This window comes from Balaenoptera ricei, chromosome 4, assembly GCF_028023285.1.
Source record: "Balaenoptera ricei isolate mBalRic1 chromosome 4, mBalRic1.hap2, whole genome shotgun sequence".
Classification (NCBI taxonomy): Eukaryota; Metazoa; Chordata; class Mammalia; order Artiodactyla; family Balaenopteridae; genus Balaenoptera; species Balaenoptera ricei.
Window position 1 is genome coordinate 121,251,473 of NC_082642.1, and position 19,135 is coordinate 121,270,607.

Here is a 19,135-nt window from a genome sequence, read left to right on the forward strand (position 1 = left end):
CTACAGAATTTTTAAGGTACTTGAAATTTATTGTTAAATAGAACTCTAGTAAATTTGTGTCATTAACCCTCCTGCCAGAAGTATAAGATGAAAGTGTCTCCCTCAAGTCATTATTATTAGTTACAAATCATTGTTAATTTGAAAGGCTAAACCAAAAAAAAAAAAAAAGAAAGAAAGAAAAGGGTTTCATTAATTTTTAAATTTGCATGTCTTTGGTTTTGAGTAAAGTTGTACATTTTTCTTTTTTTATTACTTTTTTTAGGAGTATAGTTGCTTTACAATGTTGTGTTACTTTCTGCTGTAGAGCAAAGTGAATCAGTTATATGTATAAACATATCCCCTCTTTTCTGGATACATTAAATGATCATTTGTATATTTAATTTTATAAATTTTATATTCATGTTTCTTCCCATTTTGTATTTGGATAGTGTGTGTGTGTGTGTGTGTGTGTGTGTGTGTACACTACATACCTTACAAAAGAACAATACACTTATTTGGAAAAAATAACATTTCTGAATAAACTTATCATAAGATTATTTTCATTTTAATTAAAGCAAATTAATAGGGTAATTAGCCACAAAATGACATTTCAGTTTCCTAGAAAATTCCACTCCAGTGTGAAAAACTTGGAATTTCTGTTTCAAAAGCAATAAATTGTCTTATGTAATTAAGATACAATTATTATCCTTGAAGAATTTGTATTTAAACAGGAAGATGTTCATTCAAACTTCATGCTCAAGAGAAGGAGCTGTAATATTATAGAATAGTGTCTTCTCCCACTTACAACATTAAAAGCCAGTACTCAATCGTGGAAATAACATTGGATTTGTAGTTCAAGAAAACAAGTGCTGACTATGTTGCTATCTAGCTGAGTGAGTTGGAAATGTCATTTGACCTTTTATAAGCCTTATTTTTCTCGTTCATTAAATTACAAAGTTGTATAAAATTGGCATTCTCTCTCACTTATCCTACTTTGTCTTCATATCACCTTTATTAAGTCATTTACATGCTTATTTATGTGTTTACTGTTTGTCTCCTCCCCACTGGAATTTTAGCTCCACAAGAGAGAGGATTTTGGGTTAATGCTTATCACTAGCGCCCAGAAGAAGGCTAGCACGCAGTGAGTGCCCCATTAAAAAATGTCAAAAGAATTGGCTGCTTGTTGTGTGCTAAGTGCTAGGGATTTGATGATGAGTAAAACCCATGCTCGTATGGGATTTATAATCCAGTGGATGAATTTCTAAGCTGCCAAATAACTCTCTTCAGAGAAGAGAATACAGTCCATCTCCAATTAAGAAATTAGGAATTAAAAGTGGAAATATAACATATAAAACGTCCAAAGTATCTGAAAAATATATTAACTCAAAAAATGAGAACTTAAGCAATGCACAGAAATAGATTAAAAATTTTTTTTTCTAAACAGAACTTATGCCATGCCTTGCCTTGTTTGAAAAGGAAATAGTGAAGGACCAGCAATATGCAGATGTGATATCCATGGCAAGAAATTTATTGCATTTAAAGCACCAAGAACTTCAAAACAAGATATATGATGTACATATAAAAACATAATTATAAAGTACCCTCAGGAAGAAAATTCACATTTAAAATCTTAAAATGAAAAATATAAAATATTAAAGAAATAATGCCATAAACAGTATCTAGACTAACATATTAATGTTACCTTAAGAAGTTAAAATAATTTTAGCCTATATTATTGAGACCACTAGCACAAACAGATTTTACAAATTATCTTCACTTTTGCTTTCATTAATACTTTTATTTCTGAGATTGTTCTTTAGTAAATATAAATTATAACTACTTGTAGAAACTTCTGGCATAATTTTAGATACACAGATGGAGATAAAAACTCAGGGGCTTAAATTATACAGATCCACCTGAATAATGGAGTCTGCCGGTCATGCTTTGGAGGTAAAGGCTCATACAACCTTGTCTGAATTTGGAAACCTTGATCATGACATTCAGCTTTACTAAGATCCAACTACAGCACCCACAGAGCATGTCTTTTCATTCCTATAGTTGAATGTGTGGCTGTTATTTTGTGGTTCTTAGAGGAATTTTTCAGCTTTTAAAAATTACTTGACTATAGAGGAAAATCTATTTCTTCCTGGGGCAGACATCCTGGTACACCAGAGACTAAGTGTGAAGGGTTTGTTTTGTAAGGAGTCTAAGTGCTACAGCGTTTCCTGATTTGTAATCTGTAGAGATTTCCAGCCTCTTGTTCTTCCTCCAGAAAGATGTAGGTACCATTTTACTATAAGGATTTTAGAACAATCACATGATTTCTCTGACTTTAATAACTTAGTAGTTGCCATTATTTTAGAGTTTGTTTTCCAGGAAACCACTTTACTGAAACAAAATCCTAGATATTTAAAATTATTTTATATCTCAAGTGATGTATTATAACCTATTTCAAAATGTTGAGTCTCTTACAAAAGCTATTGTGTTGGGTTGTTGAATTGTTAATATTCAAATATTCTTTAATTTCCAGAAGAGTGAGTATACAATGTAACCTTAATGTGAATGAAGAGAATCTTCCCCAATCTAATCAATTTCTAATTTTAGGAGGAGAGGGGAAAAAATGACCATAAGTGAGGCACAAGCAGTAGTTCTTGGGAAATTTTCAAAAGTATGAGATTTATTTTATTTAATTTTTTTTAGGTTATTAAGTTTCACAGAAGTCCAGAATTTCAAATAATATATATCAACTCCCCTTTCACCCTCATATATTTGCTATTACAATTAGTGGGATAATGGATTAATACTTTATTTCTTCCATGCCCTTTCAAACATATAATGCAATTTTAAGTAAAGAAGAGTTTTCATTGACAGTTATTATTGATTAATGATGGGAATTTCAAGGACTAAGGCAAACCTAGAGCAGTATTTTTTTAGGAAGGGAGCTTTTAGACCCACTCAGATTATAGCATGCAGAAAGCCACTCATTCTACTAAGGAACAGGTTAAGTCCTTTCTAGAATTTCCCATGAAAGAAACTGTTAGATTTTAGGAAGGCAGAGTTATACCAATTCTATTTCATTTTCTTATCTATTGTTGCCATAATGCACGTGTACAGTTCAACTGGTTTTCATTTGAGTCCATTACTGAGTCATACTGCAACAATTTGAATGTAAAATGCTTCACTACAAAGCAATAAAAAGCAATCAGCAATAAAAAAGAACCAACTATTGATACATACATAACTTGGGTGTATCTCAAGAGCACTATGTTGAGTGAAAAAAGCCAATCTCAAAATTTCCTATACTATAGGATTCCATTTATATAACCTTCTAAAAATGATAAAATTATACAGGTGGAAAACTGAGTAGTGGTTATCAGGGGCTCAGGGTTGTGGGAGAGAGTGTGCGGGTAGCATGAGAAGGATATTTGTGGTGATAGAACAATTCTGTATCTTACTTGTGGTGGTAGTCAGACAAACTTACACATTTGAGAAAATGGCATAGAAATATGCAAGCACATTTTACCAAAGCTAATTTCCTGGTTTTCATAAAGTATTAAAGTTATGTAAAATGTAACTATTAGGGTAACGGGTGAAGGGTACCTGCAACCTCTATGTACTATTTGGCAAGTTCCTGTGTATCTATTAATTATTTCAAAAAATAAAAAAGGACCATTATTATTACCAAATAATCATGGTCTTTTAATCACTTGAAACTTTTGCCTGTGAATTTAATTTTTAACTTAAGATACATTTTAAAAATATTCTGTCATATATTAGAGATACCAAATAAACCCAAATTTGAAGTCTTGAAGTCTGTCTTTCATAAAATATGTCTTTTGTGTTCAGTCACCTCCCTGCATATTATATTTTAGTAACAAATTAAAAATTTCAAAATGTAAAGGTAAGAATCAGAATTCAAGAAAACTGATTCTAATAAATGCACCAGCCAAAATGATGTAGGAAGTGCCAGGGTGAGAAGGAAGAAAAGAATTGTAGCAGTTTCTTGGATTTTTACTGAGGTTTTCTGTGTAGACTTCTAAAAACTTCCTTTATGTCTTACTCAGTTAAAAAGGGTGATGGCAATATATCTTCTGTTTTAAAACCCCTAAATAAACTGAGGATTTAAAATGATGACTGCAATATTATATTTTCTACAGGGTTTATAACTGAAACAGCATGGGGCTTAGACCAGCAGAACCGTGTTCAACTCTGGCTGTTGCTCCACCGGTTACAAAAAAGTGATATGTTAAAAGCCACTTGGAAGTGGACTGAATCAAGAGAGAAAAAAAATATATCGGAGTCAGAGGTATAGTAAAATCCTTGTTTATGGAAAACAAGGATGAAAAAATTGTATGAAAATCCACAGCATCTGCTGGAATTGGCAAATGCATGGCCATTGTAATTCAGATGAAAGCAACTTGAGTTTAGTGGTGGTCATAGTTGATGAATAAATGAAACATGAAAAAGTGGAAAATATCACATGACATCATTCTCAGGATTACAGATCCCAAGGAAAGGAGAGAGGTGGGCAGTAGATAGAAAAAGATATATAGAGTGAGAGAGATCTTACGAATGGAAGAGAAAGGATTATGGGGAGAGTATAAAGATAGCCATGGGGGATAGTTAGTGGATCAAGGTTCCTGAAGTGGCTGGAAGGGATGGAATTCAGAGCAAAGAGAAAATGTTTACCCTGGCACTAGAGGGGTCCCTCTTCTACTGAGAGGAGAGAAAATCGTAGGGATGGCGTTTTGATTAGTAGTTGCTTCCTCCATCATTTACTCCAGCTAACTCAGCCTTTAACAGTCTTTCTCCCTAATTGTCAGTTTCTATTAGCAATTCTTGTATCATTAAGATTCTTTTTGAGTGGGTTTTTGAAACTTAAATCTGCTTTCTCTTCAGAGATCTGAAAATAAATAATCTTTTTACTTTTTGAAAGAAATTGTTAATAATCTCAGTTACTATTTCCAGGTAGTATTCTCACAGATAAAATAAATTCTAAAAAAATATTAGTAAGTAAATAGAAATGTAACACACTCATTTCAGGTAAAAGATACAATAAAAGATTCCTCCATAGGGATAACTATGACATAGTAATAACATTTTATCTCCCTGAAGGAAGGAGCTGAACACATTCAATGTAATTTAATCTAGGGTAATGGGTTAAGTACCATTCAGTTCAAAAATATGTAATATTTACAAAAGACAATATGAGATAAGAATTTAGAAGATTGTCAGCCAACATATAATATGCTTTCAAAATAATATATCAATAAAACAAATTATCAAGATACACTCAGTGTCTTTAAGATTCATCTATTTCTATTGTTAAAATATGGAGGACATTTCTTGCTTTTCCCTTTGGAGAATCTATTCTCCTCTCTCCCAGAAAGAGCATCCTGATTTTCCTTAGAGAACTACTCCTCTTCATTCTTTTCTCCTATGACTTAGGTGAGTCTGGCCACATACTCAGCTTCTGCCAACATGCCTCAGATTGGCTAAAATAATTACAGTGATGCTCAATCCCAGGATTTTTTCTGGAACTATTGGAAAAGAGATCTTCTGTTCTGTTGGCATTGTAAAGCCAGTAAAATATAAGCCTGGAGGTGTTGTGACTGTCTTATTTCTATAAAGATAACAAAGGCTTGATAATAAAGCTAACAGAAGAAAACAGCTGAGAATATGGAGAAAAACTGAGCCTTTATGACACTGTGTGAGACTCTGAACCCCTGGCCTGTTCAGATATGAGTCAAATACTTTTTCTTTATTAACAGAAGATAGTTTGAGTGTATTGCTGATATTGTAACCTAAAAAAATCCTATTTAATACTCTTGAAAGTGAATATTCATGACATTTAGGGAATTAATATTGACTAACTATGTTCAGGAATCCATATACTTCTGAATTCTCGGTAAATATGATAAATCTGTGAAAAACTGATGCTTCTTATCACCAAAAATTACCGTAACATATTGATATGGATAGTACAAAATGGTCTTCTTATAATCAACCAAGTATTATTTTGTTGTAATGATACTATATTAGTAACTCAAAGTTCAAAGTTACCATCATTAATTTATAATTATAGAACTAAGGATAAGAATGAGTAGATACTGGAGTACAAAAGTATCTGAAGGATTAGTGACTTACTCCTGTACAGTGCTATAAGCTTCTCAGAAATGGGGGCATTACAAATACAACTTGTTACAATTTGATGGAAGACAATATACCAATAGATATTATTCCTTAATAAGTTGCAAACTAATTAAAATATTAAGGAAGTCTGTGGCTTCACCTTAATTCAACACTTACTGAATGCTTCTATTATTCAAAACAAATGACTAGCTTTTATGAAAAAACAAACCACTTATGGATAAATTATTTTCCAAATAAAAGTTGAGTGTGACTCACTATGAAGAACAAATAAAATCTGGGAAATTATTATTTACTAGGACACACTATTATGTGACCCTGAGCACAAAAAGCAAAAGCTAAAAGAGGAAATATTCTTTCTCAAATTAAAAACAACCAACATCTCAATGGGTGAGATAATCTTGTTAATGATACTTTTATGAGGACATTGAGTTTATTCACAATCTTAGTTTTCTGTGGTAACAGAATAGAATTATTGCATTCTTTCCTAAAGCTGTGAGTTGATTACATAGAATTGCAAAGACCCCCAAAAGCAGCTGAGCACCACCAGTATGGAATCCATCCGACCAAGAGGGCAGTATATCCACTAACAGACAAAAAAAAGTGCATGCTGACTACTTCACTGATGGTAAGGGGAATGGATGATACTTCTTTTTCTGCTGGATAGAATCCTGGAGAATAATAAGGATAAGCAACATAGGTGTTGCTGTAGGTTTAATGTGTGTGACCATAAATTTATCAAGCCTGGAGCCTTGCCCTGGCATGCTACAACTAATGCAAAGGTCTGAAAGTGCCCTGAAGAATGTTTCTCATTTGCTTTACAAGTGCAGACCCAAAGGGTATAGACTAGCTAACAAGTACCTGGGGAAAGACTTATTCACAAGGACCAAATGGCTCTAACTCATGGCTCAATTTACTTCTAATGTGGACATCTTTTTAGGAGAATGTATGATCTAGTCGTCGATGAAGTTCATGATAGGAAGGAATTTGGTTTCAATTTAAGAATAATGAAATGACATAATTTAGTCCTTTATGATGGTAATAATACTGCTTGATTCAGTCCTGGAAGGAGGTACAGGAAATTTAAAAATAAATAGCTAAGACCATTGCTAACTGCTTTATATGCCTGGTCTATTGACTTCCGAACTTTGTGAGATCGATACCATAACTGCATTGCATCACTGTATAAACTGGGGCACAGAGAGATTCTTTAACTAGCAAAGTCATCATGTCTGGTTATGTAGCAGAGTCACAGTTGGCTTTCTGGAAGTACAATCAGTGTGACTGAACTCAGAAAGAGCCCACTCCAGGGTTTAATGCTCTTTGGTTGCTGTCTTGAGATGCTTAATAACTGTATCTTTGACTTTATATTTTGTGAGTGAAGTCCAGTGCAACCATGGAGCATGAGCCAGGGGCTTGGAGCCTCAGCTCTTGTGTTGTCCTGCCTTCACTCGCTGTCCCCCGGTGCTTTGGACGCCAACAAATTGTCTATGCCTCTTTGATCAATGCCATGCTCTTCCCTGAGGGTCAGTGTTGGGCATGTTCCCCATGGGTCTAGAGGGATGGGGGGAGGACAGTGGCTGTCTCTGCCTGGGACTGGATAGCCCACTCCTGTATTTAGCATATCCCGATGCAGAAGCTTTCCTGTCTGCCATGGGATGTGGCTGCCCATCCCTGGTGGGCACCTGGCATTTCATTTTGCACTGGACCCCGTGAATAATATATTCAGCCCTCAGTAGAGTTTAGATTCAAATCCAGTTCTGCCTAACAACAAGAACCTCTAGAATTGGAACCAAGGGTGCGTAGTTAAGAATTAATTTTCAAGACTTAGCATAGTATAGAAGAAAAGGCACTGAATTTTCGATCAAAACACCTGACTTGAATGAAAACATCTGATTCCAGATCTATCATTTACTTCTTGTAGCACCCTGGGCAAGAAACTAAATCTCTCTAGACCAGGAAATCTGTAAACATTCTGCAAAAGGTCAGAGAGTAAATATTTTTCAACTTTGCAGGCCATACAGTCTCTATTGCAACTACTCAATTCTATCATTACAGCACAAAAGTAGCCATAGACAAATGAGTATATAAAGAAAACCTTATTCATGGACACTGAAATTTGAATTTCCTATAATTTTTATGTGTCATGAAATATATTTTTGATTTTTAAAAACAATTTAAAAATATAAAAAAACATTTCTAGTCCCTGGGCTATCCAAAAATAGGTAGCATGAGATGGATTTGACCATAGTTAGCAGACCCCTGGTCTAAAGCCATTATTTACTCATTCATTCATTGATCACTGTTCAGTGATATGTGCTTATCACTGTACTAGGCATTAGGCATCAAAAGACATGTTTTCATTTCTCAAAGAACCCAGATTCTCATGGAGGAGACACTTAAACAAACAGTTATTATTCCATATAATAAATGCACACTGTAATCTGTACAAAGTGATAGAGTAGTATGGAGGAAGGTGAGATTGGGGGGATAAGGATGATGATAACGTGTTATTAGTTACTATTATTGTCATGAAGAGTAACAGAAATATCTACTAAGAAGGTTAAATATGAGAATAGAGGGACTTCCCTGGTGGCGCAGTGGTTAAGAATCCGCCTGCCAATGCAGGGGACACGGGTTTGATCCCTGGTCCCGGAAGATCCCACATGCCACGGAGCAACTAAGCCCGAGAGCTATTGCTACTGAGCCTGGGCTCTAGAGCTCACGAGCCACAACTACTGAAGCCCGCGCGCTCTAGGGCCCACGTGCGGCAACTACTGAGCCCATGTGCTGCAACTATGAAGCCCGCGGGCCTAGAGCCCGTGCACTGCAAGAAGAGAAGCCACTGCAATGAGAAGCCAGTGCACTGCAACAAAGAGTAGCCCCCGCTCACCACAACTAGAGAAAGCCGGCACACAGGAATGAAGGCCCAAGGAAGAAAGAGAGAGAGAGAGAAAGAAAGGAAGGAAGGAAGGAAATTAAAATAAAAAGAAAATAAAAATTACTTTGTAAAGGCTAAAGAACTCTACAAATGTTAACAACTATTATTGTCTATTAATTTTCTCCAGAAATTTACCATTTATTAACCATAGATTCTCTACAAATAAAAAAAGTAACGACTCTAAGATAACATTGGCATAACACTATTCATTCTGGTATGGGATTTTTTAAATGAATTTTGAAAATCAAAGACATTTTAGCTAATGAAACATAACTCTCCCTGCCAAAACGCATGTCTGTGCAAGTGCACACACACACACATTCTCAAGTTGGTTATAAAATGGTTTTACTAATACTACAGAAAACTGCTTGAGCCTCTTAAGGGCACTCTTGTAAAGCAGCTTGATATGTTATTTAAATTTCCAACAACTCTATAAGCCATTGGAAGAAATTATTTAATTTTTTCTATTATTGTAATAAAGTCTGTGATTTACCAACATTAAAAATTTCCACTTACAATCTAAAATAGAAAAAAATAGTGTGTATTAAAGACTTGCTTTCGGTCTTCACAGAATGTTAAGAATATTGTACATTTAGAAAGATGTTCATTAAAAGACATTTGCCCATAAGTCACTGAAATAATAAAATTCTACATATAGTTAAGTATGCTTAATGCATCTCCACTGCTTGCTAGGAACAAGGCACAATGTTAGTCCTGGTATCCCTATCTAGTAGACACTATCAGTACCATTATTTCATAGATAAGAAAACAGACTTAGAAAAAGTAATTAACTTGCTGAGAGCATCACAGCTATTAAGTAGTGGAGATGGAATACAAACCTGGATCTGTATGATTTAGACCTTGAAGTTCATAAGCACCACCTCATGTTGATTTTCCCAGGCCTGAACGAACAAATGACAACAGACTAATCAGAAATATCTCAGCTTTGGAAAAAAGGGAAATGTCTTTCCTAAAAAAATATCTGATATTAAGTCCCAAGTTGTTTTAATTTTTGATATGTGTGAATATATTCATGTATATATTAGAATTTGTGTATATGTGTGTGTATATATATATATATACACATACATTCATATGTATTTTGCATATCTTATGTGTATGTATACATCCATCCATACACACACACACACACACACACACACAACATCTTACAATTCTAATTTAGAAATGCAATCACATATCACATGTACTTTATGGATTAGAGGAATCCTAATTTGGGTTTTATATTCAAATATATCATCTCTGTCCCAGAAATACAACCATCGAATTGGGAACATGACTATCAGATAATTTATAACAGTTAGGATACTCATTCTACTAAGTAGTTTCTTGCTATACATAAAATATTCTCCTGAGTAGCCAGTCTATATGTTTTTCAAAATAGAACAAATTAACTTTCCTTTAAAATGACTCAGAATTTAACAAGTAAGCTCTGATTCCTAAGTTACTTGTTAAAATGCAAATAGATGCTTTTTTCAGAGTAAAAAGTTAAGAATTTGTGTAAAAGTCCAAGTTGTATAAAAATAAAAAGAAGACTTTAAAGACAGTGCTTTATAAGGTGCAGGGGTCATCAGAGTTGCTTGTTGAAATACTGTTTCCCTGATCCCAGATCAGAGATTCTGATCCAGTAGATGAGGAATGAGGCCAAGATATATGCATTTTTAAAAAAACAGGTAGATGAGGTTATTTTCATATAGCAGGCTTAGGGACAACACTTGGGAAATGACTTTAAGAGGAAAACAGTTAAGGCTTTTATTTTTAATTTTTCCCTAGTTCTAGTTTGGGAACATTCTAGACACTTAAGAGAGGCAAAAGCCTATTTGCTCTATATGCCTTTATTTAAAAACAACTCTCAAAGGAAGCAAAGCCTGCCAATGGAAATAGTGGCAATTTTCCAAGCAGTTTAGGGCCAGAATAAAGAACACTGCAGACAAAGACCAACTGACTGCTACCCTTTGCAGCTTAAAAAGTCTAAACAAGATGCAAAATCTCTCATACGTGGCCCTTCCTTGACAGCTGAAGAAAAGGCGTTGTTGATCAGGCCCTCACATACTAAATAAAAACCTTCAGGTAAGGAAATGGTAATTTTAAGACACAAACCCTGGTACACCAGTTGGAAGTTCACCAGTTTGAAGACTGAAACAAACAAAACAAGAAACAAAGAAAACAAAAGCTTGCAAATATTTTCTATATTCATCCGCTATCCAGAAGGCTTTTCATTCCTGGGACTCTTGACAAAAGTGTCAATTATCTCAAATATAACTTTCAAACGTCATTATTTTGCTGCAATAGTAATTCTTGGTAATGTCAAATGTGAAACCCTGGGGCTGACAAAGATGTAGCTTGATTCTCTGAATGGGTCAAAGGCTTTTGCCTTTATTATGAATTCAGTTGCAAAAAATGCACTATGATGACATTTCTTACAAGAGTGTTGTAATGGCTTCTTCATATATATGAAGATATATATCTATGTATGCATGTGCACATGTATATATCATACATATTATACATATACATAATATATATATTGTTTCTATGCTCACATTCACTTCATGAAGGAAGTACTTTTATAAATTCACTTTGCCTTTCAAAATGCTTTTAAGACTCATGCAAGACATGGCATTTAGCTTCAGTTTATTCAATGTGAGTTTTCTTCTAGCCTCCAGGCAGCTGTCACTGTGTAGTGGTTAAGAGCACAGGCTTGTGATATTACAGAGCCTGTAATCTTACTACCTGTGTGACCTTGGACAAGTCACTTAACCTCCCCAATTCTCAGTTTCCTTATAGGGATGACAATAGTACCCACTGTACTATTAGTAATAATAACAGTGCATGGGGATGGTTTTAGTACCTTCTTTATGTGGTTGTGAAGATAACAATAATACATTGTTTAAGTATAATTTTCAAAAAGTTAACAATATGACTCTTACACAAATATAAAATAAACACGTATCAAAGGTTTTATTCAGCTCGTTAGTTAATCAATAAACTAATCAGATGGCAAGGCTAATTCACAGGATTTTGAGGATCTGGGTATCTATAGGCATTTTGAAACATTATTAGTATAAGATTTCTAGGTAAGATACAAAACTGATTAATGTCCTGTGGGATACCAATCCATAACAGTTGGATTTATTTTTCTCCTGGATAGAAATTATTTCGATCTGTGTTAGAAAAGAAATCTACAAGTTAACAGGTAACTTCACGAAGTCTGGACTATTCATCAATAGCAAATAGTGAATTTAACAAAGCACATTCTCTAGATTATTAAATAATTTGGAATGGGCAGGTTAGATATTAAAAGCACTCACCCTTGCCTTGTTAACATATCTTAAATAATTTTTCTTAATACATTTAATGTACAAGGACTCTATGAAAATTAGTTACTAATATTTTTATCACCATTATATATTTTGTAGGTCAAAATGTTTTGTTCACCCAATTACGTTATCACTTTTCTGTATCATAATGCTTGTCCATCATATTAGTAAATTCTTTTCATATATATAAGAACATCTAAAGAGTTTTTTAGACTATACTGAGATCACACACTGCTCTTACTACTAGCAGGAACCAGAAGGATATCTATGGATTTATAGCAAATATTGATTAATTAATTGATCATTTTCTCATTCAGCCACTATTGATTGAATGTCAGACTCTGAGAATACTGCACTGAATAGGATACAGTCTTTTCTTTCATGGAACTGTATCTAATAGTTATTTATATGTTATATTTATTTAAAACTCACTTCTATTTCAAATGTCAATATATATGCCATTAGCATTGATTCAAAAAGGAAACCACAGCAAAGCATTTTTGTTAAGTGATACCAACCGTCACCCAGGAACTTCTTTACACAAATTATCTGGAGCAAGCCCATCCAGTTGCAGCTCTTCTACTTCTGTACATTCATTTTTTTAAACATCCAAAATATTTTTCTGTATTTTTAGGTAACCAAGATTCGGTGAGATGTCACTAAATACACATTAAACAGATATTCTTAAATCTATTTTGCTGACACTAATTTCAAGACATTTATTTATTCTATCAATAAAAGAATATTTTCTATAAAGTGAAGAAGAGAAATCATGAGAAATTAATATTTTTATGATGATAAACCAGAGCATAAAATGAGCTAGTGAGTAATAAAATTGTATCATTGTAATACATATCATTTATGTTATGACCAACAGTATTCCTGTTCTAAAAATACACTTATGTGCATATGCTGATGGACTCATTGATATTCTTCATACTGCACTTCACTGAGTCAATACCCATGGGTATTTTTCATTATCTAAAAACCCATACATATAGATGAACTTACACACAATGAATGGATTTTACTTTATGCTGTGGTTCTGAGGAAAACTGTTTTACCTTTTCCCCCAAAATGATATATACAAAGACGTACATTTTTACATATAACTTCAAAGGGCTCACAAACCCTCTAGGATTGTATTCTAGAGTAAAAAATATACTACGGAAGACTTATGTCTACATTAAAAATTTGAATGCCCAGCGAGAAAATGGGTTTTTATGCTCTGCCTAACTATTTTCAAAATGAAAAATTCGTTTGCAAATTTAATAATGGGACTCTATTTTGTAAATAAGACTAAAGGTCAAGTTTGCTTAAATTAGGGGAATACAATTGTATATGTCAGACTAAAGACTATTTCGGGGTTAAAAATTTCAAACAAGGAATAGTGGTTAGTCATTTCATTGAGATCATATTTACACTTCTATTGCCAAAACTAATTATTGGTTTTAACTGAGGATATAAGTAATCTCCTAAGTATTTATAAATTGTATACACTTTTGATTAAACAATGAGGTCTCCAGCATTATTTTTACAAACAATTTAAATAAATGATTATTTCTCCAAAGGAGGACCTGTATATTACCTCCATAAGAAAAACAGTGTGCCTTGCGTGAGTGGCTCGTTTATGTGGAGCAACAAACAGTGGTAATTACACACTTAGTTAATAGAAGGCAAGTGTGCAAACCTAGATGCAGCACTTCTCTGTCCCACTCAAGCCAGTGTGGAAGTGGGGATGTAATCAGGAGATCCCTAAGGAAACAGGAAATCCCAAGAGAATTATTGTAAGGGGTACAATTGTAAGGGCACGTCCTCCTTCTCAGGAATGGAGGATTTTGCCCTCGGCCAACTTTGGAGGATTTAGATTTTAAGCTTATTAAGAAAGGTGACAATTTCTTTTGGCACATCCAACATATCATATGCTTCACTTGACAATTTCAATGCTGCATTTCAGATTCTTCATGTTATATACAAATATAGAATGTTACTTAGCCTCAAAAAATAATGCGTGAAAAATGAATCCTTTTAGAAATAGTGAATAATTTTCATGAAGTCACCCAACCAAAATATCAGCGTTTGGAGACAAAACTGAAGGAAGAAGGAAGTGTTGATGAGGCTGTAAAGGAACCCACTTGTTGCTGCTGCTGTGTATGCTCTACTGTACTGGCAGGTTGCATGGTGAACCTTTTCAAACGGAGAGGCAGAATGAAAGACAGCAGCAGGACAGATCTTATTGACTTTTTATTTATTTATTTTTTGCATGCTGATTTTGACAACAAATAAAAACCATTATTTGTCCACCTTTGAAATGGGACCACATCTGCAAACGGTTTTCTGTTGATGAGCAGCACTTGAAAAATCCAGAATGGAAACTGAGAGTTTGTTTGCTTGTTTGTTTGTTTTTGTTGCTTGGGAAGAAATGGATTTGATAAAATATGAAGTAATTATTTTCACTGTTTGATCCAGAAAGTTGAATCAAAGTATTAATCTATATTTTCAAATGAAAATCTACACACTCAAAATGTTTTGTATTTAGTTCTCAGAAAGTCTATGTCTGTTATAAAGCCAAAATGAAGATTTATTTAATTTTAAATTTTCAAGCATTAGATATGAATTTTGTGGTTGATTCAAATCCTTTCGTCTTTGATTTCACTCTATTTCCCTTGCTCTCTACTTAGTGTCTAATTTACTGCTGATCGGCCCCTCCTCCATGGGGGAGGTGTGAAATAAAAAAAGATAGAATCTACACAAATTAATTCTCAGTTCTGAGCAATATTAAGAAGCTCACTGGGAACAAAGGTTTACTATGCTCTTTTAAAATAAAAATTTGGATTATCTGTAGATTTCAATTTTCCATTACCATTGTTACAGATAATTGAGTTGTATTTATACTTAAACTGAATTTGTTATAAAATTTCTTTTAAAGTAACGAAAAGGCCTAAAAATATTCTTATCTTTCCCTAGACATGAGACTAATATTTTTTAATGCTTAACTAATCGAACTTAAATGACACTCTCAGCTCATGTTATGTCAGAGAGTACAAGTTCCCCACTTTGTCAGTTATTTTACAAAGTAGGTTTTTAAAATTCTCATGTACAAACTGAAGAATGTAGAGACATATGACAACCTACTGGATTTCTTAAGAGATGAGACAGAATTTACAGAAGGATCTGAAAATAATATAATACTATGAAACATCACAAATATGGGAAGAGACAGTACAGTTACCTTCCCATTCCCATTCCCAGATGGCATTATAGAAATCTTCGTAACTTCTGGTCTAGATCTACGGCAGAGTAGGCTTAATGGCTAGATGTTAAATGCTCTCCTCTCTCTGACATTTACACCTCAGTGATGAAGAGTCTGTGCAGGAAACCGCAGAAGTTCATTAAGTTACCTTAGGAGAGAGGGATATAGATCCTGGGAATGTGTGGTCCCTTTTGGCATGGCTGTCCTGAGGTTAAATACGGTACAAAAACTGGATGCCAGATATTCCTACATCTCCTCCTCATTCTTTTCCAAATAAGGTGTTTCTCTCAGGGCTATCATGGTAGGGATGTATTTTTTGGCACCGAAGTGCAATATGAAAGAACTTTGGGAGTAAAAGGTGAGTGTTTGTTTTGAAGGTTGTTGAAATTATGCTTCATTGCTTTCCAATTTAGTTATTTAATAAACTGACTGAAATATGATTAATTTTTCTAAGTTTTTTTAAAACAGGGCTTTGAAATTTCTCAGCTTTCAAATCTCAATTGCAGAATGTTATTTTCATGCAAATGAGAAGCACACATATTGGAGTACTAGTTTAGGTTTTAAAATCTTGGTGTTCAGAGTTATATGAAAATAGTGTTTGTGCAAAAATCATATTTGTTTATGATATAGAATACAAAATGTAGCATGGTTTGACAAAGAAAATCTAGGAAAAGAAAATTCTTTAAATAGGTAAGGGCAATAGAAATAATGATAGAAACACCTTCTATTATCTATTAATTAGCTATGGACCTTCAAGCACATTCTAGGAGCTGTGATACTATCTTTCCCTAGGCATGAGACTAATACTTTTTAATGCTTAACTAATCAAACTTAAATGACACTCTCAGCTCAAGTTATGTCAGAGAGTACAAGTTCATCCATTCAAGGAATTTATATGATAGTGGGTAAGAGAAATAGTATACAAATAGTACCAATATGACAGGATATATGCTTATAGAGACATATCAAAGTGCAATGGGAACACTAAGCCAGGAAAAACTGACTTCCTGAGATGAGGCAAAGGTTGACTAAGCAGCTAAAAAGTATAAGTGTCAGAGCGGAGTTTGTAAAAATATACAAGGATAGAGTACACAAGGCTAAGAAATCTATAATTTTGCGTGTAACCTAGGGACAGTCATTGATACATATTAAAATAAGAAAATAATAGGAAGGGAAATAGTTTCCAGCTATTCTAGAATGAGGATTTGCAGAAGTATAAAAACAGGTTCCCTGATACAGAACAGTCTCATTCAGGTTCCCTTATTCTGGCTGAGGGAAATAAAGAAATCCTTGCTACCCAAAAGATATCAGTACAAGAGGGCCGAGAAGGCATGCAGGGTTTCTGCAGGTGTGTTGTGGGTAGCATATGATGATGCCTAGAAGTGGTAGGAGAATGCAAGATAAGAACTAACATATGGTGACATTCCAACACATGCCAGGAAATATCTTTTAGCATACATAATCTTATTTCATTTTCACAACAACCCTATAAAGTATGAATTATTTATTAACTCAAAGTTAAATATGGTTAAACTAAGTTCCAAAGAGGTGAACTTGCCCAAGATAATAGCAGTGGTGGAAGAAGAGACAGAATCTGAAACCCTGCCTGTCTGGTATCACAATTTATACTCTTTTTGTAGAATCTCATACCTCAAGTAGCATTTCTGCAATTGAGTGTATAGCAACAGGATGACCAACCATTACCAAATCCTAGTGCCTTTCAGGACATGATTCTGAGCTGACCCCTCTCTGGTTTTATGAGGAAGGGGTGGTGCAGTCAGAAGCTAGGTCAATACAACTCCGTGAGGCTCGAATGGGTTAATCTTTCAAAGAGGTCACAGTACTAGAGAAAAGGGAATAGATGTCAGAGATATTTTATAAGCAGAACTGAGAGGCTATGGTGACCCATTTGATATATGAAGTGAAGGGGAGCTGAGCATTAAGGAATGACTCTTCTGGCTTGGGTGTCTGGATGAAAGAACGTCCAATCAACCAACATATAAAATACGGGAGGAGGTACAAGCTCTATGATTAGGAGATCAAATTTGGCCTGAAAACAAGAGACATACTTTAGTAATTATTCAAATAAATTCAGAAGAGAGAAATAAGGGATTTTGCAACAGCACATTTCTTATATTTCCTGGTAATTAACTTATTGCAGACCCAGGCAAATGAACACTATGGTGGACTATAAAATTCATTATCAGTCAGGTCAGGACAACTCTGAAGATTATTATTTGAGATCACTTAAATATAGCAAATACAAGTTTAAGATTTGAAACAGACACTCCTTTTATGGTGAGAGATATGCAAATCACACTGGAAAGTTCATTGTTCATTTATTATGCTATAGTCTGAAAAGTTGTTAGGGCAAATAAAACATTATGAAGAGTAGGGAAACAGATTTGTTACCATGACATATTTTTATCTGCTTTGGCTATTGCATAATTTGGAATGATTTGGCATAATAATATTTCTTATGATCACTACCTTCAAGTCTGAACATTATTTTTGACTATGGGAGGAAAGACAAAATATGTTCCTAAATATAAAAATTCAGGAGATAGGGAAGGATGGTTGGAGAGGTGGATAGTTCAAATAAAAACAAAAAACTTTTCCTTGCCTTGTTTTGAGAACTTTCATTCTTATAGAATTATATTGAGTTGAAAATAGGTACAATTTATTTCTTTGAATCAATATGACATTTTTGGCTCTCTGTATTCAAAAGAAAGGCAAGAATGTGTTTCATAAGTGAAGAATGTGTTTATGAAAGCACACCTAACACACTGATGGTCATGTGCAGCTGTCAATCTGATTCCCATAATTCCAAGCCTGTTTCTACTGATGGATTTATACTATGGCTATGATTTAATCGTTCACAAGTACTATTGAGTGTCTACAATGTGCCAGGTAGCATTCTAGGTACGGAACTGGGATTAAAACTGAAAAAAAGTCCTTCTCTAATAAGGGAGAGAGACAATAAATAGATCAACAGATAAATATAATTTCCAGGAGGCGTTTGTGCTATGAAGAGTGATAAATGAAAAGGCCTGTTTTACATAAATGAGCTTGAAATAGTGGCCAGGAATCCAATCATGTCGCATTTTACAGGGCATGATAAGGGATATACGTTAGAGTAGAACCAATAGGACTGGCTGATGGATCGGATGGGGGTGAGAGGGAAAAAAAGGGGTCAAGAATGACACAGTTTTGGCCTTAAGCAACCAGGGGTTTATGGTACTATAAGAAAAATAGGGAAGACCTAGGGAGGAACAAGCTTAGATGGAACATATGAAGATGATAGATAGACAGATGGATGGATGTAGATTAGACATTCAAAGGAAGATGTGGCAGAGCTATTTGAGATCTAAGTCTAGGTCATGGGGAATTCAGCCCTGGGACTATAAATCTGGAAAACTGTATGTAAATTTTTTAAAGCCATAGGAATAGTTGAGACAATCTGAGAATGGA

The 19,135-nt window shown here is 34.2% G+C and overlaps 1 protein-coding gene across 3 annotated transcripts in view; it reads right to left on the reverse strand.

Annotated features, from left to right (window-relative positions):
- HTR1F (5-hydroxytryptamine receptor 1F) overlaps window positions 1–19,135 on the reverse strand; it is a 185,687-nt gene that overhangs the window by 101,011 nt on the left and 65,541 nt on the right. Inside the window, exon 1 of one of the 3 annotated variants that reach the window (XM_059922212.1) lies at window positions 9,910–9,945. The exons of the other annotated variants lie outside the window; for them this stretch is intronic. The gene's annotated coding sequence lies outside the window, so the exon portion shown is untranslated. Of the gene's footprint in view, window positions 1–9,909; window positions 9,946–19,135 lie in introns of those variants that run through there. 3 annotated transcript variants of the gene reach the window in all.